The 24,316-nt window shown below is 42.5% G+C and overlaps 1 protein-coding gene across 7 annotated transcripts in view; it reads left to right on the forward strand.

Moving 5' to 3' along the window:
* CHGB (chromogranin B) overlaps positions 1 to 24,316 on the forward strand; it is a 96,106-nt gene that overhangs the window by 46,692 nt on the left and 25,098 nt on the right. The window lies entirely within an intron of this gene.

Genomic DNA, 24,316 nt, shown 5'->3' on the forward strand with positions numbered 1-24,316 from the left:
ATCTAGGGAGGAATCTGAATGTTGTTTCTGCATGGGTTAGAAGATGAGGAAAAGAAAGGACAGTAAAATCAATATTAAGCACTTTCTTACACAGCAGGTAATAAGATTACAAAACTCACTGCTACAGGAAATTATTGAGGCTAAGAGCTTAGCAATGTTAAGAAAAGGGATTATACGCTGGCTTGGATAGTAAGAGTGACCTACGTCAAGTAGTTCTTGTTGACACAGACATTGCAGACATATTGAATGTATAGGATGGTATATACAGCTTGTACTAATCACTGCCTAGTTGGAAGTGTCAGGTCCCATGCACATCTCCCTGTTGCCATGTAGAACAGACCACTAGTGGAAGGGATGTAATGGACTCGAACACTTGTGATCTGATACTGCCTGGAAACATCTTCCTTACCTCTTTAGAAAGGTCAAGATTTCTGTTGTGCAGATGGTAAAGTGTCCTTGGATAACTTGCCCAAAAACAGAAGCAAGAAGGAAACTGAATAAAGGAGTTGGTTGTTGATTAATGTTTCAAGTTTAAAAATAATGTTCACAGTCACAACTCAAGGAGTTGGAAGGGACCTCTAGAGATCATCTAGTCCAACCTCCTTCTAAAGCAAGTTCCCTAGGTTGCACAAGGAAGTGTCCAGGTAGGCATGAATATCTCTGGAGAAGGAGACCCCACAACCACCCTGGGCAGCCCATTCCAGTCCTATCGTAGTAAAGAAGCTTTTCCTCTTGTTCATGTGGATCATCTTGTGTTCCAGTTTGTGCCTGTTGCCATTTGTTTTATTGTTGCACACACTGGAAAGTGTCTGGCTCCATCCACTTGGCTCCCAGTCTTTAGATGTTTATAAGCATTGATGAGATCCCCTCTCAGCCTTCTCCAGGATGAACAGCCTTTCCTCATTCAGGGGATGCTCCAGGCCCTCATTATCTCTGTGGTCCTCTGCTGGACCCTCTCTAGGAGATCCCTCTCTTTTGAACTGATGAGTCCAAAACTGGATGCAGCACTTCAGGTGTGGCCTCACCAGGGCAGAGCAGAGGGGAAGGATCATCTCCCTCGACCTGCTGGCCACTCCATTTTGAGTGCACCCCAGGATCCCATTGGCCTTCTTGGCCACCAGGGTGCACTGCTGGCTCTCATGGCCAACCTGTTGGCCACCAGGACCCCCAGGTCCTCCTCTGCAGAGCTCCTCTCCAGCAGGTCAGCCCCTAACATGTACTGAGGCATGCAGTTACTCCTCCCAAGGTGTAGGCCTCTACACTTGCTCTTATATCAAGACTGCAGATGAACTTGTCATCTTTACTCCTGGTCATGGTATGGCACAAGTGGAATCTGCTTCAAGGCGTCTTGTAGTTTAGGAGTAATTTCTTGAAGAGATGAGCTTTTGGTTGAAATTCTGGATTGAAGCAGAAACTAATTTACAAATCTTTCATCTGCAGTCACTGCTGAATTTAACATTGCTCTGCACTGGTTCTTCTCTGGATGCCTAATGAGGCTATTCCTAGGTTAATTTTTCTCCTGATGCTGTTTTAATTAAAACGTAATGAAAGCAGCGGAAGATGCAAAATACAATAACTTGAGAAAATCCATTTCATGCTGCAGCAGTGCTTTGTGATAGGATGTTTGTTATTGCTGCTAATTATTATTTTAGATGAGGCACTTGTCTAGTAGCATGTGTGAGTGTGTGAATCATCTGCAGAGCCTGTGGCAGCGTTCCAGAAGTGAAGTTAACTCCAGTGGCTGAGTCACTGAATTTGCGCCAGTGGGTTTCATTCCTGTGTTAGATTAAATGAGAGGAAGTTTGAGTGTTCTTCAGCCCAGCAACCCTGAAACAGAAAGAAAAGTACTTTTGTGCTGTTCAGACATCCTATATGTTAGCCCTCAGCAGTCTACTGGAGCTATGAATTTTTTTTTCCTCCTAAAAAAGAGGAATCATTCTTTTGTGGAGGATGAAAGCAAAAATGAGGTTGGAAGTTGGATCTTATATTGAGAATGCAAGTGCCGTGCTCTATAATTAACAACTGTGAGATGCTTAGCTACAGGAGAGAGTTAAATCATGTGGGGAAAGAGGGTGAATGTACATTGGTGGCAGATGTGATTCTTCACACAGAGGACTGAGTGCCGTTTTTGCTGTTCCCAAAAATGCACAAAATACCCATCAGTTCAATTCTTGACAATTTCTCTTGCATTAACAATATCTGCCAAGGAAACATTGCTTAACAAGCCTTCCTGTTTGATCATAGTTTAGTCAACTGCTGTTTCTTTACACCATGCTGAGAGCTGGTCATAGAACGAGGTGATATTAAAACCTTACGGTATCTTTTAGACAATAATTTCGCTTTAAAAAATGTACGTGGCTGGTTTTAATACTTTGAAGTTGTAACTTGCATTGTTATTGCTGAAAATATTCCCTTTTGCACAGAACAAAACCACTAAGCTCATTCTAGATGCCAATATCAGTCTGTGTATGTATTGTAGTATTGCAGGCTGTGTTTTCTCATACTATAGCAATGTTTCTCCTGCCTCCTTCATCACTCTATTAAAAAAATAATAAAATAGCAAACCAGTGTAGCTGGTTCTTACAAGTAAGATATTTCAGAAGGAGATCCTTCAGAAAGGCTCTAGCAGGAGTCTTTGCTACCAGCTCCTCTTTTCTCAGCTGTGCTCTAAAAACAGAGTTTTCCTTTCCAAGCTGATCCTAAACAAGTGAGTGGCGGTCCAACAGCCAAATTCTCCTTGCAGCTGAGCTGTAGAAAGGAATGTGTAGTGTTACAGTGAATAACTGCTGTCCACTTGATAAATATTATAATTCCACCTGCCGTAAGATCCTGCACATCTCAGTTCTTGTGTAGTTCTGGAGTAGATATCAGTAAGGCCAGAGCAATCCCAAGGCAGTGAGAGGAGACAAAGCTTGGTTTGGTCCAGTAATCTCAGTGAAGAGATATAATCTGAATCTTTCAGTATATTTGAAACCCTGCCAGGACTCTTTCCTTTTCCTCACCTCTCAAACAGACCTCCCTAACTCTTCTCAGCTGGCAAGTTATTGGCCTGCTACAGGAATCTGGTTCTCTCCCTTGACTGTTGCATGAGCAAGTTAAGCAAGTTTCACTCCTGTTCTGGAAGCTGTTATAACTGGTAATGTGTTTGGAGTTTTCCTTTCGTATAATGCTTTTTCCTGATAACTTGAGAACAGGTTGTTTGTGTTCCTTGCTCAAGAGCAAACATGCTTCTATGGATTTCACTTCTTTTCTGGACACTGTGATGCACCTAATTGCTCTTGCCTTAGTAGTTAATAAATGAACAGCGCAGATGACCTGTACTTGAAACTTCAGGGTGGAGAGTTGGGGTGTGTACCTGAATAACCTTGTGTATTGGTTGTAATATTGTTTCCACCTGTCATGAGAGAAAGGAGCAAGCAATGAAGCAGAAGCATAGCCCATCCTCCTCAGGGTTGCAGGGATCAGACAAGTGCTCACTGTGGGTGAATGCTGCAGGTGCCCTTCTACTCTGCTTGGACAACTTGCCATGTGTTCAGTATGTGTCAGGCTTTTCCTCTGTGCCTTCCTTGCCTTCACAGGGAGAAGTAGCACTGCCAGTATAAGCACTGTAGGGATTGTAGAAGTGCATATAATGGGGTTGTGATTATGTCGACTAAATACTCCTGATGCTCATCTACCTTGCTTGGAGTCCGGTTACTCTGAAGTATTGCACTTGGGAGAGCGTATTGCTTTTATTTCTGGCAGGTTTGAGCAAGCCTTGGCTTTGATAGTAAGGCTGTGATAGTGAGAGGAACCAAAATGGGGACGGAAATGGTGTGCCAAGTAGCACCTTTTGGTCTCTGCTTCCTCTTCTGAAGGCTGGAGTATGACTATGGATCTGGATGCTACTCTGACTTGCTAGGTATACTGCTACCATTACTGCATGTTATTGCAGAACAAAAGTTATTAGGCCAGAGCTAAACTATTTCTGGAAGTTAAATGGTATCTAGTGTTATGACTCACCAAGACCTTAATATAGTTGTCCCTGTCTCTTCCTACAGCTGTTAATAGCCTGGAGAGGAGGTTAATGTCCTCAATTCTGCATCTATTAGGGCATCATCTACATGGCTATGTTGATTTTTACTCTTGTTCTTTTCCATAATACTTTTCACAAAACTGTCTTTGTTTTCCTCTGGGAGTGTTTGCAGGAACATCTCTGGTTTCATCAGTGTTCATGTGAATTACTCCCGGAGGCTCAGTATGGTCTTTGAAAAATACTGCTGTCCCAAATGTGCCTTGGTGCATGTTAAATCCTGCTTAAAGGCAAAAAAAACACTTAAGACAAAGGAGGTACCGTAGACCATCTGTTGTATATGAGTTCTATATTGATGCAAAGGGCACTCTTGGAGCTGGATGACATACAGCATGTGACACCTTGCAACATATGTGCATCTGTAGGCCAGCATGTAAGTGAGCACTAATCACTTCATTTTGAGCAGTGTCTGTCAGTGAGTGCCTCCCAGAATCATACTTCTCAGGGCACGTTAGAGAGGACCTGCTATGGGTGGTGGATTGAGTGGCTTAATTTGAAGAAGTGAAACCTATTGATCTTTTCCTACCCATCCGTGGCTCCAAACACAAAATGTGTGGGGAACAAGTGCAGGTGGTGAGGTGTGGGTATGGGAACTCGGAGGAGAGCTCAAGCCTTGCCTGAGAGATGACTCTTTTTTTCAGCTGACAGTGTATTTGAGAATGATGCTCACGCACAGCTAATGCTTTTGTTTGTCAAAGCTGCAGAAACCAGTGTGTGCCCTACCTTGCCTTGAGCTGTAGACCTTTGCTTCAGAAAGATGGTGGGGACAAACAGGTTTGAAGAGTGGCATTTTACGAAGGCTCATTGAGAAGCGTTGTATTGTGAAGTGAGCTGTTGGCTGGAGATGGGAGAAAGGGGGATGTAATTTCTGGTGTCCTACAGGTTTAATAGTCCTTTGCCTTAGATTTATTCAATATCTTCAAGATGATATCAAGAATAAATATGGACATTTCTGGCTGAAAGTATAGTTGGGAAGCTGTCCAAAGAAGGATTCCTTCGCTTTTCTGGAGACTCTAATTGTAATTCTGCTCAGTAAGCCTTTTTTCCTTCATAGTCAAGTCCTGTACAAAGAGAGTATGGCAAATCCTTTGTTTGGGAGTTGGAACGCTCCCCACACCTCAAGGGCTTTGAGTTGCTTGTGGGTCTGAGTAGTGTCAACTCCGGACAAATAACTGAGCTACTCGAGTGGTGCATCACAGATGCTGGTGAGTGTTGCCCTACATGAAATGCAGAGCCAAGAGTGCCCTGAGAAGAGGAACACCTTGACACAGTCAAGGTCAGAGTGGCAGCAAAGCCAAGGAAATTAAAGGCTTGAGGCTGATGCTGGGGTCACTGATCCACATCTGTAGCATGGTGAGACTGCACTCTTCTCCACTGCTGCTCCAGAGCACTGGGAGAGCTGGACATTGCTGTTGCAGTCTGCAGCAGTCTGAAAAGTGGTGTTGGAAAGGCTGCTACAAAGATGTTGGCATCTCTTGTAACTGTCTTTCAAATCTGTGGTTTTATAGTGTAGCAGAATATTGCTACCTGGATGCTGTGCTCTTTGGGTGACACTGCAGAATGAACAAACAAGTTAGCTGGAAGAGGGTATTTTATTTTAATGCATCTTAGCTTGTTTCCCGTAAAAAAAAAAAAAAAAAAAAAATTAAACATATTCACATTCTTTCATATTTTCTCAGTAGTCTGTTCATCTGTGCTTTCATCTTTTAATATTTTTTTAAATATTGGAGACGTTTTTTTTTAAAAGGAAATTGTTTTCAGCCAGGGAGCTTTCATTCAACTTCTGTAGCATGTCTCTGTAGCAACAGAAGATCCTGATACTGGGCTGTAATTGAGTTTTGGGTTGTCTGAGCAGAGTTCATCTCAAAACCCAAAATCGAGGCAAAAAAATAATTTGTGCAGATGGTCTTCATAAAACAAAGGCAGATTAAATCTGGAGCTGTCACAGAAACGCTCTTACAGATGCATCTTCTGCAAAGTAATTACCTCTCTTGAGCCCAGTAAGTTAATCAACATCTTCTGTTTGTGTCTGCAGTGAAAACAATTAAAAGCTCAATTCCCATTTTTTAGGTAAACTTAGAGATTTTCTGATTTTTTAAGGGTAATTAAATTTATTTTGATATGTATCACAGTCCACAGTGTTCCTGTTGTCCAGCTAGCTGTCTGTAATATAATTTACCTTTAGCCAGGATGTAATTTCTTTCCAATCACCTTTTTTGCCTTGGGCTGGTTTTCTTTTTTGCTAAAGATTACAAGATCCTTTTGTCTCCTTTCACGTAAATGACATTTTAAAAGCATAGGGCTTTCTGTACTAACATAAGAACTGCTGTTTTTTTGCCCTTATTTGAAATTTTCTTTAAATTTGTGTTTTGCAACAGGAAGGAAAATTCTGTAAGGAGAAAATAGATGCTTTGTTGTTTGTAATCTCTGGACATTTGTGTTGGGAGTCTGACCTCTCAGCCATGGGGAGACACAAGTAGACCTCTAGGTGACATGGGGCAGCTGGCATCCTGCAGCTTCTGATGCTGCTGGTGATCAGTTGACCTAACAGTGTGAACAGTGCCACAGATAGGGAGGCTAGAAAGCCAGCAGCTACTGTTGACAAAGTTTGCCTGTTATCCTTATCTCTGTTTGAGTACTTTAATTTTTTTTTTTAGGTCTGTGCTACAGCAGACTGACCTCTTATTTTTTGTTACAAAGAATGACGGTATCTGTGGGATGGGGGGATACTAGAATCATAGGATCCTTAGAGTTGGAAGGGACCTTTAAAGGTTGGCTAGTCCAACTCCCCTGCAATGAACAAGGATGATCCAGCCTCACCTTGAAAGTCTCCAGGGACAGGACATCAACCACACCACCGGGCAACCCGTTCCAGTGCCTCACCACTCTCCCTGTAAAAGACTTTCCTTATATCCAGCCTAAATATACCTTCTTTAAGCTTGAGCGCTAAGGGCACAGCAGAGCCTTTTTGCAGAAAGGTCATAAAATCGTAGAATCATAGAATGTTCTGTGTTGGAAGGGACCTTTAAGATCACCTAGTTCCAACCCCCATGCTGTAGGCAGGGACACCTCCCTCTATACCAAGTGTTTGTTTCATCTTCATTCTCAGTGACCTTTATTATATCTGGATTCAATTTCTCACTCAAGGGCTTCAGCCTTTTTTTTTGTCCCTTTAACACATAAAAATATTCTTTCATATAAAGAAAGCTTTAGATTGTGTCTGTTTTGTTTCAGAAGTCACAGTTAACCTTCAGCAGTGAAAGTGGCCAAAAGGAACTGGAAGAATGTGAAAGTGGATTTGTCTGTAGAGTGGACAAAATGAAGGGCTGCAGTGCTGTGATAGGTTTTAAAGTTTTGGAGCTGAGGATCCCTTGGATGTCAGTTTTATTTTCTGAGAGTTGTTCCCAACTTACTTAATTAAGTAGGCTCATATTCTATTAATTTAATTTGCAGATTAATGATGTCCATATCCAAGTTGTTCTTGCAATCACATAATAGAATCATAGGATCATTAAGGTTGGAAAAGATGACTAAGGTAATCTAGTCCAAGCATCCACCTACCACCAGTATTGCCCACTGACCACATCCCTCAGTGCCACATCTCCATGGTTTTTGAATACCTCCAATCACGGTGACTCCACCACCTCCATGGGCAGCCTATGCCACCGCCTCACCACTCTTTTGGAGAAGTTTTTCCAATATCCAAACTGAACCTCCTCTGGCATAGCTTAAGGCCATTCCCTTTTGTCCTATTGCTGTTACATGGAGAAGAGGCCAACCCCCACCTTGCTACAAATTCCTTACAAGCAGCTGTGGAGAGCAATAAGGTCTCCCTTGAGCATCCTCTTCTCCAGACCAAGCAATCCTAGTTTCCTCAGCCACTCCTCATAAGACTTGAGCTCCAGACCCTTCGCAGCTTCGTTGCCCGTCTTTGACATGTTCCAGGTCCATGATATCTTTGGATATAAGCATTTTCTGGCATGCTTCTGTACCCGTGGCTACACCATCTTTAAGAGACGTAAGTGTCCATACAGTCTGCAGAAGTGCCGTCCCTCATGAGGGCAGTGAGGCTTTGGGAGTGGCTTAGGAAAAAATCAATCTGCTGAGAAAACGTAAGATTAAGGAAGTGGGTTGTCAAGGCAGCAGAATACAAATTCGTTACTTTTATCCTTGGGTTCCACGTGTTGTCCACACTTGAACTGAAATGAGCCTTAAGTAGACTTTAAAGACCGATTTCAATATGGGCTGAAAATGTTCACTGAAAGCTTTTACTTCAGAATTCCCTGCTTTATTTACAAATAAAACAGATGTATTTACTACAATTACAGAATCCAGTCTGTTTGAATTGGATTTTCTTTAGGCCATTTAAAACAAAATTATTAAGCTGGGGATAAAAAAAAAAAAAGCACAGAACAACTAAAAGAACATCACTAACTTGTGTAGTCTGGCTATATTATCTATATTGTCAAATCCCACCTCACCAACCTATTTCATATCCGAACCAGGAACCTTTAGCTTATACCAGGGCACAACTGTCAGAAAAAACTCCAGACTAGATATAAGAAACCAAATACTGTAAAATTTGCCTCCCCCCCCGAAAAATCCACCAAAACCAAAAGAATGTTAAAGTTATGCTTTCTATGCTACATACATCATTCAATTTTATCATTGGCTATAAATGTCCAATATTTAGGCACTTGTTGCTTTAAATATTTGCTTTTTCTTTTCAACTGGTGAAGTGCTACGTTAATATGATGCACTGTTTGCATCAGTGTTGGCCAGGAGCACTAACAAGTGGCTCCCAGAGTACCAGAAGTAACTAAATATCATCCTGGTGGGGGTTGGTTTAAATTTATCCCTCCCTTTTATTTCAATGTACATTGATTTAAGAACAGGTTTTCTTTTCAGATTACTTTTTTATGTGAGCCAACAATGTGAAGTTGCTGATATTTTCAGTAAGTAGAGCAGTATTTGCAGGCATGCCAGCCTTCCCCTTGCTCTTTAGGATGCAGTTGCATGCTGAGACCCACGTTCTCATTTAGATGACAAAAGAGCAATGGAAATTGCTAAATACCTCAATAACATTGGTCGCTTCACATTTGAAATACAGACCAGACCCCTTGTTGATTCTGATCAATTGACTACAAGTTATGAGCTTACTGCTGTTTCCTGGTATTTGGTTGTCTGCTTTCCCAGACCTGTACCTGGGGAACAAATTCTAAGCAAACGTGTTTGTAATTCATCTCACTGCCCTTGTGGAAGTCATACAAATGTTCTCCCGTTGCCTGGAAAAAGTTGAGGTGCTGTTCTTGACTGTTTTTAAATTCTGCAGATAATTACACAAACAAATATCAGATGGGTTGTGAAAAACACATTGCAGCATTTGTAGATCTGTGCAGCTTTTATGGAGGTTAACATAGCCTTAACTCCTACTTGTTTTAGAAGAGTGTTGTCTTTTTCCCTACCTTGTCAGTTGAGTGATTATTTTTGAATTTCCTTGGGTGAAGGAAAATTTGGATTGCCACAACTTGCTCTGGCTTATCTGTCCTTGTATTTACCTTACTTTGCAGGAGTGAATTATTTTTTGTTCACAAGTAGTCATATTTTCAAGCTGTGTGCACTAATGCAAGGTCTTTGTGTCTGAACATTGTGTGGCTTAAACATCCGTGTCACAAATGTAATGGAAAACTATGTTGCGTTTGCAGTAGCTATCACTAACCACAGCTCATCAGTAATTGACGATGCTACTGAAGAACTGTCTGAGCAAGCGGTTCTCACCCAGCCTCAGGCTCTTGTACAGCCTCTTAATAGAACCATCCAACACAGAATTGCTTCTGGTCAGCTAGGCAGTGCTTGATGTGGTATAGGGAACGTGGTCTTCTGTTTTATTGGCTTTTAAAACGAGACGTGGGCTCTCACTGACCTTCATGGTTTGCCTCCAGTTGTGTGCATGAATAATTCAGTTGAAATCTTTGGTTTGAGGCTGAAATGAGAGGTTTGAGCGCACGCAGATCTGCTTATGGCTAAGAAACCAATGTAAAATGCAGGATTAATAGGAGCCGGCAAAGGGATGCAAACAAACCTGAAGTGTGGAAAAGCTTTTACTGTTTGGCCTCAGAGGACAAAGCTGTTAGAGCAGGGGAACACCAAGCCTTTCTCATGACTGGCTGAAAGGAGAAGGTGAGAAAATAGGAAAATTGACTGCTTTTTTTTTTCTGAGTTGCGTTTTGCTGATTTTATTGCTGAGTGACTTTTCTCACTTTTCTCCTTTTTGAAGTCATACTCCTCTGTTAAAGACTTTCTCCCTTGTGCTCTGTCTTTCTGGTTTTCAGTCCATTCAGAGGCTTATAGAGCCGCACCGCCATGCCACTGTCTGAGAAGTGAAGCTTGGCAGGTGAGCCAGCCCATTAAGGACCCCAAGATTCACTCCTAATGCACCTCTTACCTGATAACCATTTCCAATTTCAGTTTGGGGTTGCTTGCAATGTAGAAATTCCTGCAGAAAGCCGATTGATTAAATGGCAAAGCACTTCTGTTCAGAACCCAATTTTCTGTGGTTCTGATGAAGAGACTTTCAGCGATTCCCAGCAAGACATGCAGATAATTAAAAAGAAGCCCTTGTGGTTCTCATCCTCCAGCATTTGTGAATGGCCTCTAAACCTGCCCGTCATTCCAGTCTGATATTCTCTTTGCTCATTACTTGCCCTCATGTAGTATTGCAGGAGGACTGGATGGCTCAGATGTTTATACAGCGTGCTTTTAAACTGGCAAGCCAAAATGCCACAGACTAGTGACAAACAAATACCTCTAAGTTATTAAACTTGTATATCTCACTTGCTTTTCATTGTACTCTTGAAATTACATTTTCTGCCTCTTGAAAATTTCTTGATGACTGATATATCTGACTCTCTGCTTTCTTCAATATGACGATGTTTTGTTTAGCCTGTGGAAAGTTCATAGATGGAGATTGGTATCTTGCTTCCATACGGAAAGAAACTTTTTTCTTTTTTTTTAATAATAATGATTTTAATCAATATCTGATGTGCAGATGTTTTCTAGCAGTGCAGAAGAAGCAGCCACAGGCTGTGTGACTGGAGATGGGGACAGGACAGAGCTGCTCTTTCAGTGCCCAGGTGTTGTGGGGCTGACTGCACGTCTGCACGGTGTCCTCCATGCACGCAGCTGTATCCAGCCTGTGGGGAGGCTGGGAAAGGCCTCATTTTTTGTTCAGATCTTTGTCAGAATATCAGTAGATTTCTTTGCCTTTGCATGTGCTGTTTGCCTGTGCTTTTAAGGGTTTTCTTTGTTCGCTTTTCTTCTACATTTATGTTTATAGTAAGTGCAAGCCTTGCTATGCTTCTGTGGCATACAGCATATTTTCAGGAGCATGATGCAGACAAGAGGCACAGCTCATCTTCCTGCAAGTAATTTCAGAAAACCTATACCTTTGCCATTGTCCCTCTGTTGTTCTTGATGAAAGTTAGTCCTGACTGGAGGTAGAAAACTTTGATCTGAAGAAAGACAGACTGCACATGTTCAGCCATTTCTTAGACATCTAGAGAGAATAAGTCCAATCTCTAAGCACTTCTTCAGTATGCCCATATTGATGCTTTAGGCCTTAGACAAAGACAAAAAGGAGGACTTCCAAATCTAATGGGCAGACACCTGTCTCGTTTCTCTGTTGTACAATGTGTTACAATGAGCTGCCGCTAAGGAATTAGTAGCATTCAAGTTGCTAAAGGTGACCTCACTGCCTTCCAAAGAGCTGATATCTCTCTGGCTTCTGTGAAACCTGAGAAGAGCACCTGTGTGCTCAAAACTGCTGAAAATCAATTCACTGATTTGAGATCTGAACCTAAATAAGTTGGTAGAAATTTGAACAAAAGAATAAATACCTAACAGACATATGGGGGTGTAGGCTTGGGGGGTTGAAGAATTGGGAGGAAGTTATATTTAATTTAGTCTTCACCTTTGTCTGCCATATTTGATTGAATTTTCTACCTCTGCTGTTTTTAAAATGCTTTCTGTTTCCCACGGTACCAGGTTTACATGTGCCCTGTGGTACCCAGGCATCATTTTCATTGCAGAATTCGGGCCTCCAAGGCTCCCCTTTAAGACGGATAATGATGATAATACAGAACTAAGTCTCTTGCTCTCAGAAGTATGTACAAGCAGTATAATTTTAACCACTGTTCAAGAAAGGTGCTTAAAGTCATCTTGCTCTGCAGTATTTTCTTGGTCTAGAAGCTGTCTGGATTTAAAAAAAAAAAAAAAAAAAATGTGATTCTCATATTGCTTGCAGCGACAAGAGCTGCGCATGTGTGCTTGGAAGGCTCATCCTCTTCTGCTTTATCTGTATGAATAGAATTGTATTCTTGTTTTATTTTTTTCCAGGAACACTGTCATGCATATCACTCTACAATGAAATGCAGAGAGTAGAATTTTTTTTTTAAAACTCTTGTTGAAATTTGAGCTATTGATCACCAGTGAGAGCCATCTGCTTGTCTTCTTGCCAAAGGCATCGGCTGGGAATTGCTGGCTTCTCTTGAGTGCTGAAAATGTGCGTCTGAATGAAAGTATTTAATATATCAATGAGGGATATTGCTTTGGGTTTTGTTTTTAATTCTTGGAACTACAGTGGTGCTGTATTGCCCAGTAAGACTTGTGCTGTAGAGTTGCTTCCTGTCATTGGAAGTGGTCATTATTGAAATGAGAGGTACTTTTCCATTCTTTATTTCATCCCCATCCTTCAGAATGGGTGTCTGCAGCATATAATGTGCTACCTGTTGAGACCCATTCTTGTCTCTAGCAGAGGATTTTTTAAAGAATGGGATTTAATAACTTTTAGAATTCTTTTTGCCAAACTTGTGTATGATTGCTAATTGTCATCTGGATAGACATTCAAGTTCTTTTAGTTTAAGCTCTTGACTTCATCAGTTCTGCATGGCCACATCAGCAAGTGCAGGATCTTTCCCTCATTATGCATCTTGCCAGAAACTGGAAGTTTTTTTCCTGCTCATCTTTTGCCTTAGAGCTGTGAAGAGTGGTGCGTTTCATCAGTCCTTTTTGTCTCTGCAAGAGATTGCCTCGATGACTCAGGTTCCCCAGTGACTTGCTCACCTCCCAGACAAAGAGGAGGGCATAGCAAGTCTTCCTCCCAGTTCTGGAGTTAACTAGCTAGTAACCAGACCCACGGGCTGAATAGAAATTCCTTAGCTCTCAGCTGAGATTCTTTGAATAATTCTTGTTATGTCAGAAAGCTTAACAGTTCATGAAGAGCTCATAGAGTCAGCTGGAAAAAGAGAAGAGACAAGACTGGCGTTTTATAATCTCTAGGCAGGAAGAAAATACGAAGAGAAACAACTCCGTTTGCTTTAGCTGCGCAGTGTAAGTGAGAAAGCTTCTTCAGGCACCATAAAATGCAAATCCTAGTTTTTCTTTATGAAATTCTTTTTGAATCTTATGAAACAAAAATAATGCAAGCAGAATTGTTTCTCACCAGATAGAAATGTATGATCTCTTTAATAAGAGGTTTCTCCCAGGTCACAGGAAGAAACGGGTCAAACTTGGCTCAAGTCTCAAATGGTGCAAATCCTCCCCATGGGCAGCATAGGTGTTTTCACAGTGAGGATGAGGCTTCGCAAGAGAGGATGCTTCTTACTTTCACTTTGGGAGAAGGTGGAGGCTTGGTTTAAGGATGTTCCTGTTGCATCTTGTCTATCAAAGATTGAAAACCCACTGGGATATTTTGCTATGGCTAAGTAGAGACTGATCTAGCACAGCATTGCCGTAGCAGAGCATGTTCATAATGCCTAATTGGAATCTGAGCAATTAGCTTAAGAAGCCTTGTCAGAGTTTCTTCTTGGAAATTGGTGCCTTTATTATTACATAGACAAGGTGAGTTTAGTTGTCATTTCTCAAGACTGTGTATGTAGTAGGAAAGCAGCAGATAGCTGCAGTTTTATTAAAGCCCTCAATGCCCTCATCTGCAGGATAATAACTCAAATAGTTTTCAGCTGCCTATTTCTGCTCAGAGAAGGTTATTGTTGGTAGTAGAATCTTTAACCTTCGATCTTAAGGAGCTGTATTTAATCACAGTTGGAAACAATTAGGATATTCTAGGATTTTTTACTGACTACAGAACCACTCTAAGTAACTTAAATGAGAAGCTCTTTCTAACTTTGCAATTTCTAATTTTAGAACTTAGAGCAACTTGTTCACAGGCAGTTGAGGATAAATCCATGCAAAGCTCTTTCTGGGGCACAGCTGTATGTGAAGGTATTTAAGTATGGACAGAGGCAACACCATAGTGCCCTTGGACCATGGTGTTTGGTTGCTTAGGAACAGGTTTGAGAGATGACAGCTGTGCCGATGTCTTGGCTTCCAGAAATAAGGGCTGTTAATCAGTTCATACTGTAGCTGGCTAGCTCAGTGGTTTATTAAATCCAGAGTGTTTAACTAGTGCATCCTCTGACAGACTTTGTTTACCTTTTTGTTTAGCTGAGGTTTCCAGCTGTCTTCAAAGCATGGTGCAGCAGGCATCAACTGCGAGCTCTCAGAGCAGGGTAGAGCTTAATACCAAGTGTGACATTTGGAAGAGTGTCTAGGGGATGAGCAATGCCTGCTTATTGCATTTCAGAAGCACTTTACCATTTGCCAGGCTTTTTCTTGAATTTCAAATTCCTGGGGGAGTTAGAAGAGGAAGGGTTTATGCTTCCCCAGAATAACTGCGTATGCCTTTTCCCCGCACAAATTAAAGATCCCCCCACCTAGCTTTTCACACAAGCATGTAGCAGGTAGAAGAGAGCGGCAGAGGGTGTGACTCAGTACTGGGCTATAACCAGTGCCACTCCTCCATCACTTCTTCCTCTTTCTGCTCTGTATCCTAGATTTCTCAGGCTTCTTCCTTCCATTCTTGCTGCTGCTCACCTTCTCCGGGTCTCCTGGCAGAACAGCCAGCATTTGCACAGCTCCTTAGCACCAGACGCAGCAACACGTGCCTGTCCCCTGGGCTAGTGGATGGACAAAATAGCTGATTGTGTCACGTGTAAAGCAGAGCCTCAAAGATAATTGCCTTGTGAGCTGTAGCCTGCTGCAGTGTGGCATGGGAAGGCTGGGTTTCGTATTGTCAGGGAGATGGCAAGGTAGCAAGGTTTATAGTATTCTTATTTTAACTTTCAGTTTGTGATTTAAATACCCACAAGGGGCAAATCTTCTCTTCTTAAAATGTTTTTTTTCTGAATGATAATGTCATTGAAAATTCCATTTTGCCTGTGCTTTAACTGCTGGAAGGGTTTTCAAACAGTGATACAGGAAGAAAACAGCTGTTTTTGGTAAGGTGGAGATGAGTGCAGAGAAACTGTAAACTCTGCAGTAATTTTTCAGCACTGTACTCAAAAGGCTTTGGGATCTGTCTGCTACTGGAAGTGTGATAGGTGTTTGTATGGCAGCTAATAGAAAGGGACTAGGCTTCAGATTAGTTTTTTTTATGCTTTTCCAACTGAAATGTTAGTAATGGGAATCATATGAAATACAATGCAAATACAAGCGTATTCCAGCTCACAGGATCACAGAATCATAGGAAGGGACCTCTAGAGATCATTGAGTCCAGCCCCCTGCTACAGCAGGTTCCCTACAGCGGGTTGCACAGGGAAGTATCCAGCTGGGTTTTGAATATCTCCAGAGAAGGAGACTCCATGGCCTCTCTGGGCAGCCTGTCCCAGTGCTCTGTCACTCTCAAAGTGAAGATTTTTTTCCTCATGTTCACATGGAACTCCTTGTGTTCCAGTTTGTGCCTATTCAGTGTTCACGTAAAGGGATGCAATCAGCAGCTCACATGTGGGTTTTGTAACAGTTGTAGTCAGTAGAGTTTTTGTTAGTATAAGTCAGGGCAATAGGATTTGGCCCCAAAAAGTCTAGCTTCCCAGCTGAGTGCTCTCATATGGGGTTACCAGCAAGGCAAGATCCACGTGAAATTGAGGCATCATGCGATCCTACTAAGTTCTCCCTATTTTTTTTTCTTTCTTCTTAGAGCGGAGAGGAATCGCATTACCTCACTTCCACTGGAAATCAACCAGATTGGGGTGGGGGAGCAGGTGGAAAAAGTGTTTTTTCCATGAGCTGTCTCAAATGCTCACTGCATATACTCTTAAGGTGTGTGGTCTCGGAGGTAGTTCTGCAGCAAGGTGAGACCTGTTCTTGCCTCCTGTGCTGATAGCTGCATCCCCCACCCTATGTGGTTTGGCACAGGTTTGCTGCCATTTTGGAGCTCTGCTCAAGCCCAAGCAGTGTTGCCTCTGAGCTATCCCGTGCGTATGGCCATGTCTGATGGAGAGGCAAGAAGGGAATTTCTGAGAGTGATAAGAGAGCTGTACCAGCTCTCTGGCATGGTGTGTATGTCCAGGTTTGGTGATTGTCTTAGGAGGGCAGGAAAGTCTTCCTCTCTGAGGAAAAGTTTGGGAGCATCAATTAATTTTTTGCTGCATTGAGCCAAGAGGCGGGATCTGAGGTTTCTTGTAGATCTTGAAATTGGCATAAAATCATAGTGATGCCTCAGGCCAGGCAGTTTTTTGAGCTCTGACGTGGGAGTCCACAGCTGGAGTTTGTCTCCCCAGCTAGGACATGTCTCCTTCTTCTGCTCTTCAGCTACTTTGGAAAAAAAAACTGTATTTCAGTTATACTCAGTTCCATTTGCAGAATGGGCAAAGTAGTGATGACTACTGGGTTAGCCCCACCCAAGGAAAGATTTGATCTCTATACAGCGCTCTTTCGTGTTTTTCCTTTCTACTGTCACGTTGCTCAGTTCTGTGGTAATTGTTGTTCAAGGACATTTGCTCATTTGAGCTGATTCTCATGGTCTTTTCTGGCCTTCAGAGCACACAGAATGGCTGTAGCGGGAAGCAGACATTTTCTCAGTGTACCATCTCATATCTGAATGCCCAAGTGATGTGTCATTGTGGTTTGCAGCCCCATTGTTGACTTTACAACACAGACGTGCTCTAGCATCACCTAACCGATGTCTAGTTGAACTTCAGTCACCATTATCAACATAAGGGAGATTTGTGTCATTAAATTAGTTCTGTTCAAATAAATGATTCACACTTCCTAATCCTCTAGTTTTCTTGATACTTATTTAGAGTGGTACAACGGAGGCAATAAGGAGAAGAACAGCCCTTGATTCAAGTTATTTGTTCTGTTTGACCAATCAAATTGCTGAAAGATCCAGGGCTTGAACTTCAGGAGGAAAAACTAAACAAAACCCAGCCCCAGTAGCATAGCAGCCCTCTGCATTTGGAGATGGGACTTTGTCTTTGTTGAACATGACTCCTCTGGTAACACCTGAGAGCATCAGAGCATCTTTAAGGGTGGGTGTGGGTTTGGTGTTGGTTTTGGTGGGCTTGGGCTCCATTTTGCATACAGCTGCCAGAAATGAGTCATTCCTAAGCCATGGGATAAAGAATTCCTCCCTTAAAACAAGTGATAAAATTGGCATTTTCATAGCATTTCTGTGAAATTCTGTGACAAACATTCTGGTTTAGCTCTTGCCTACTCAGATTTACAGCCTATATCTTCCAGGCCTGACAATAGAACGGGCCTTTGTGCACTGGGCTGGAAAGGAACCCACCTGTGAACGTGAACAACGTGGGAGAGGGCAGGAGGCGTGGACAAATCCAACTGCAGGCATAACTCAGGAATAAGCAGCTGCTTCTGTCTAGCTAAGCCCCTGCAAGGGGCAGAGGCAGGCAGCATGGCAGCACCAGCTCTGAAAAGCCCCAAGCACCTGCAGGGATCACTGCCCACCTCAGTGGGGAAATCTCTTTCCCCGTGAAGCCAGCAGTGTGGGAGCTCTGCTGTTTAAGGGATGTCTTATTTTACATATGTGCTTGAACACGGTTGGCCAAACAGCTGCATGAGCTGCCTTTGTAGAAGTGCAAATAATAATATTGCAGAGCTGTTGTATTGCTGGAAATGGCCCAAGTCCAAAGCAGGATTTGGTTGTATGCTTCAGGCGGTAAGGTTATGTGCTTGTACCAGATGGAGACTTTAAATTTTCATCACCAGGTTTATAAACACAAAGAATATCCTTTTATCAGCCCCTGGGCCTCATGCTAATAAGCTGCAAGTGCTGATCTTCAATTAATGTGGAGTGGGGGCGCAGATGAAATAACACACATTCTTCCTGATGATTATCCATCATGTGAAAATGAAATCAAGACATGAATAATGACCTGTTTACTTACTTACTTTCCATCTCCTTTTAACACCTTTTTGATACTACCAATGAGTAAATATAGTTAATAGTTATTTGGGGCATATTCTCTAGTGATGAAACTCTATTGATTACTTGTAGACATTGGGCCAAACCAACACAAAGATGTGTTAGGTTTGCTATGGAAGGACAAGCAGAGGGGTATGAGCTTTGCAGCAATGCTGCTGAATGTCAACAGAGAATCCCAGCTTTCTTACTGAGTGCAGAAGCATGGGGATTGATCAGTAGGATGCTGCTTTTGCCTTGAGCAATGGGGCACTCTTGTATGCTGTATGTGTGTCCTAGCTGAGAAGCTCTTTCTGGACCTACCAGGCATCCAGCTACTGGTTTTGTGCCCCATGGTTCATAAATATCTCAGGACATTTGTGTGTTGGAACAGCAGCATCAGCTCTTCAAGGTGTGTTGAGGAAGGACCTCTTCCCTGACCGATCTCTTCTAGGGAGGAAAAATGTGCAAGATATTCGTAAAGATCAGCCTCTGAATGTAGTTTAAGATGGTACCAAGAAATTGTCTGGAAAGCTCAGGCAAGATGCAGCTTCATGGATTTTGGATTGGTTCTGTAAATTCTGCATCTGTGTTTTCATGTCTTGCTTTAACAAGACTTTGCTGGAAGTGTAATGTACTGAGGATAGGGGCCTACTGTGGGAAAGTAGACCTAGGTAAATTTGAATCAGTGAATGAAAGAAAACTCTCTTCCTGATAACATAATTCATTATTTTCTGACAATTCAAAACCAGAAGTACACCTCTGAAACGTTTACTGCTCACTTCTTTGGTGATTGTATGGACTGTTCTTCATTAGAGGACAGTAGCTAAATGTAGCTCCGGCTCATTTATAAGTACAAAGAAAGCCAGAACAGAATTGCAAAGATCTTCCTCAATACTGTGAAGCCAACAGGATTTTGCTTTCCCTGCATCACGTAGTAGGGTTGAGATATGTAGCTGGAGGCAGCTACTGCTGTTTCACAAAATAGAACAGCGAGCTGAGCGTAAGAAGTAGCAAGAAGACAGCATGGCACAGGGGTTTGCAATTGCAACTGGAGTCTGAGCACAAGTGAAACTCGATTGAATTATCGGAGATGCATGAGGCTTCAGTCCTAATTTAACATAGGCACCAAGGCTGAGAGATTGAGGCAAAATAGACCTGTTCTCTTTGATTATCTCTGATTTGCTATTCTGATGGCATATATTCATGTTAAAAGAAGGCCACTAAGCTTGTCTTTGTACTGCATTGGCAATAACACTGCAAGAGAAGTTCTTAAAACTGCAGAATCAGACAAAGTGAAAGGAAAGATCAAAGAAAGTAGGGGGAGGGAGAAAGCAGCAGCATACAGTATGGCTGCACAGACATCTTAATTTCATTTTAATTCATCTGACCACTCAGGAAGGGAGGGAAGCTCATTGTATACAGGGAGGTAAGGAGCAGTCTTCTTCCATAATGTTGAGATTTCCTTTGAATATCATCTCTTAATGAAATGAAAGGCTGCACTCTGCTTTGTATTTCACAGAATTAGGGAAGATCAAGCAGTGTGCTGATCCCCTGCATCATGCTTATGAAACCTGCAGATGATGGATATGCAACCTCTGTATAATTTTCCTGTTGGTGACTCAGGTGCTTGGCAAACAGGCTGGTAAGGCAGGCTCAAGGATGAGATTGTGGTTAGAGGGGCTGCCTGGGTACCAGAGCTGAAATCCATATCCCTTTAGGGAGGTCTGTTCCACCAGAAGCTGAATGCAGCTTCTGATCATCCTGGTCATGCCATTGCTAATTGTCTTTGTGCTGCTGGTGTATTAATTATGATAGGTATATCCCCCTTCATTGCACTGGAGCAATGGAAGGAGAACCAGAGCTCTGGCTGTTACTTAGAAATGTGGGTCAGCAAAGGAAGAGGAGAAGAGCTGAACAAGAGTGAGTCCTTGGCTTTTACTGGGAGAACTCCTTCAGGATGTGGGAAGAATGACTAGTGTAGCTGGGCTATGAACGTGGAATTTCATGGGAAAACACAAGGTCCTCTTTTATTGATCCCCTTTCCCAAACTTTGTGTGGTCACCATAACAGTGTAGGCTTGGAGGCTGTAGGTCTTGCTCAAAAATAGAGCGAAGAACTACAAGAAGGGAGGCATTAAAAAGAGAACAGAAGAAAGAAAAAAAAGAAGGCAAAAGTATTTCAGCTGCAAACTGGACTTTCATGTAGATCAACTGTTGTCTTTAACAGCAGCAGGTCCCAATTTCCACCTCTTTGAAAGTATGAGTGAGAGGAACCTAGAGGCATGTACCATCCATTGACTGCAGAGATGAAATTGGGACATTTATGAGATCCCGAAATACCAGATTAATAATTATCAGTCTATGCAGCAAACCCTTCTAGCAATACAGCCATGTTTAAAACAGTACTTAGCTCGCTCCAGCACAGAGCCTGTTTGCCAGACTGCGTCGAGGGGGGAGGAAAAAAAAGATTTTGCCACAGGGGTGACCTGGTGACTAATGAGTTTCATTGATCTTGTGCTTGCAGGAGAGAGCAATCTACCCTCTACTGTTCCTGCAGACTTTTCTGCTGGAGGCTGTGCGAAAGCAAATGTGAGATGTTATCCAGAAGCTGGGATGTGTGAGCACACTGAACCTCGTGATGCTGCTCTCTCAAGTATGTATGAACACGATAGTATGGAAGGGACAAGCATCAGGAAATCTCTTGATAGCTTTTACAGAACATATTGCAAGAAACAGCCAGGCAGCACTGATCCCACCTATGAGGCTGCATCGCGATGTCTTTCAAAGAAGATTTCAGAGCTAGCAGACCGGGATGGCACCAAATATGCATTGCATTGCCTGCAGATGGCCCAGCTGGTCTTGAACAGAGATGGATGTAAGATCTTTCCAAACCACCCCACTTCTGCATGTTTTTCCAAGCCAGCTGAGGGAGAAGTCGTGCTAGAGGACAGAAAGAGAACACCTGGACTATCAGATGACGTCCTGCAATTCCTCTTCAAACAAACACAGATAGAACGTAGCCCTGATGTGCTGCATGAGAAGTGATCAAAGTGCTGGATTGTTTGTGTCATCAGTGACTTGGCTTTCATGCAAAGAAGAGGTGACTTTCTTGGAAAGACACTTCCTTTTAGCACCTTTGACAGCCCATATTCAGTGGGAGAGGGTTCATAAGGAGCAGACCTTGCCCACCTGGTTTCTGCAGAGTAGCACCACCTGAAGAGCATCTGCAGTCCAAACTCAGCCCCTGCATAGGCATGGAAGTATGTCTATGTGCTGTTGAGTATACCAGATGACTGAACAAGCTCAGCATGGTATGCCCCAGACCAAAGGAAGTAACTTAAGGTTTTGTTCTGTACCTGACTGATACTATAAGGCCTCTGTCTCCAAGATGGTGGTTGAAAGTTGGTGTGCCTCCCTACAGACATATGATCCCGCAGGTTATCATTGCAGCATGGGTGAACTTCTTCAGCAGAAAAAACACACACACAAGTTAGAGGAACTACAGCTTTTGAGTAGGTTATTTTTTTACAGGAGGAGAGAAAAAGAGAAAGCAAAGCATTATCACCTTAGTGATGTTTCTAACACTTCAGATGCAACAGCTGAGCAGAGTGGGTTTTTTGCTGGTTTATATGAGCTGTTTTAAGAACAACCTGAAATAGCTGCTTGAGTAGGGACTCTGCAGGCATGTTCATAGAATCATGTTCATAAAGAAACTGCAGAGTTGATGCCAGCTGCTCCAGTATCTGCATGCTGTGAGATGCAGAGAACCTAAGAAAAGCAGAGATCACATCTCAGCATGCCCAAGACTGTGGTTTGGTTGATTCTGTAGCATGGCTCTCCCTGCCCAGTAGCCCCTGCTGATTTCTGCTGTTATGAAGTATGACCCTGGAGCTTTTACAGAGAGGAAGCCAATCTTAGGTGCTTTAGTACAACCTGTTGTCTTTGTTGACACTGCACAAGACCTTGAGATTACTTTCCTAGTGTGTTCATGGATGAAGTAAAAATGTTCTCTGTGAGTTTTGAACCATGGGGTGCTTTCTGTCCAGATCAGCTGGCACTAGCTGTCTGCGGCAAAGACTGACTTCTAACACAATCTGCTGCTGCTTATACCTAGAACTTTCTTGCTCTGGTTTTAGTTGGCAGAATTACCACTGGCTGCAGTGGAAACTGGCCTAACACACTGGTTTCCCAGCTTGGATTGTGATGACTCTGTCACTTATGAGATGACATGAAGAGATGAATTGAAGGACTCATTCCCAGCAGTTCTTTTTCATTACTGCCATCTGGGAAATTTACAGAGCTCTGGGTGTGATGCATCACTCTGGATTTGGCAAGTCTAATTCTGCTTTGCTTTGTGCTTATGGAAACCAGGAGTGAATCCCAAGGAAAACAAATTTATGAAGGACGCTGGACTGCTGAAGTTTTGGTGTGAGGGTGCTGCTGTCACACGGGGCTGCAGTTCAGGCCCCTCTGCTCAGCACGTGGGAGTCCGTTGAAGTGGTCATTCAGGAGCAGTCAGAGTTCCTGATTTTTCTCTGGACAGGTAATCATAGAATGGCTTAGGTTAGAGGGGTCCTTAACAATCATCTAGTTCCAACCCCTCTATTTTAATCTTTAAAGTTATCAGTCATTAAAGCTGCAATTATTATTATAAATATTCTGTTCTTGAATTATGTCTCAGGTTTTAAAAAACACACTTAAGAGAGCAAAGATAGTTATGTGGAAGTTCTCACTGGTGTTACCAGGCCTACTACTTCTGTAGCTTTTGCAGTGCTTCACAGTTTTCTCAAAGGGCTTGCTGGAAAAACTGTGAGTTTTGTCTTCTTTATCATTAAGTTTCATAAAAATTTGGAAGAAAATTGTTCTATAACAGATTTTCGTGTTTTAGGTGCTTAAAGAAGCAGAGCAGAACTCAGCTGAATAAAGTAAGCTCTAAAATCCCATTGATTTTTTTTTTTTTTTTAATGATAATAAAGCAAACAAAACATTAGGGGAAGTCTGACCATTGTGCCAGACACCTAATTGTGGAGTTAGGAGCCTACCTACATTTGAGTTCAGAATACCTGATCGTTACTACAGTGAAGTGACTGTCTCCATTTCTGGAGGAACACTTAATTTTAGGAGGTGTTTCACTGGGATTTTATAGCTCAATCACTGTTACTAAGTTAAACAAAACTGCCGCATAGAGAATAACACCCATCTCTCCCTTTCCCACTCACTGCTAATTAATTTTTTACAAACCTGTGCTGGAACCTGCTGTATGTATTTCCAAGTCTGCTGAAAGCCAAATGTTTTGCATTACTCATTTTCTTGATAAACATCAGTTTCTTCAAGACGCAGTGAGATGAATGCATCCCTCCCCTTCGCCACGTGCTCCAAATGAGACTCCCTGGTTGCTTTTGTGAGAAACACTCAAAATCAGTAGTTTATGATCAGGCAAAGATCTTTGTGAAGCAGTAGTTTTCATTATTGCAGTAGTGGGTGTGCACCCCCTCATGGCAAGGGAGAAATTGCATGCTTAGTCAGTGACATTCATACTATTTTATACCCTTTCTCAGACACATACAACATCTCTCCTGTTGCTCATTGGCTGTGTCTCAGGCTCACAATCGACTTGGCACGGTTGCTAAGGTACACTTCATATAAGGTTTATCACTCACCTGTTGCTTTTCATTTTTCAAAGGGGGACAGGAGGGCAATATATACTAGGCTCTCTCTATCCTACTATTTGCCATAGGTAGTATTGGTGTCTACCCGCCTGGTCAGAATGTTCTGGAAAAAAATTAGCTGGCAAGCTCACTCTACCGTGTACTAAGCTGTGCCTCAGCAGCTCATTGTGAGCACTGCAACAGGCTGCCCAGAGAGGTGGTGGATTCTCCTTCTCTGGAGACATTCAAAACCTGCCTGGATGCCTACCTGTGCAGCCTGCTTTGCAGGGGGGGTGGACTAAGTGATCTCTAGAGGTCCCTTCCAACCCCTACAATTCTG

Source organism: Gallus gallus, chromosome 3, assembly GCF_016699485.2.
Source record: "Gallus gallus isolate bGalGal1 chromosome 3, bGalGal1.mat.broiler.GRCg7b, whole genome shotgun sequence".
NCBI lineage: Eukaryota > Metazoa > Chordata > Aves > Galliformes > Phasianidae > Gallus > Gallus gallus.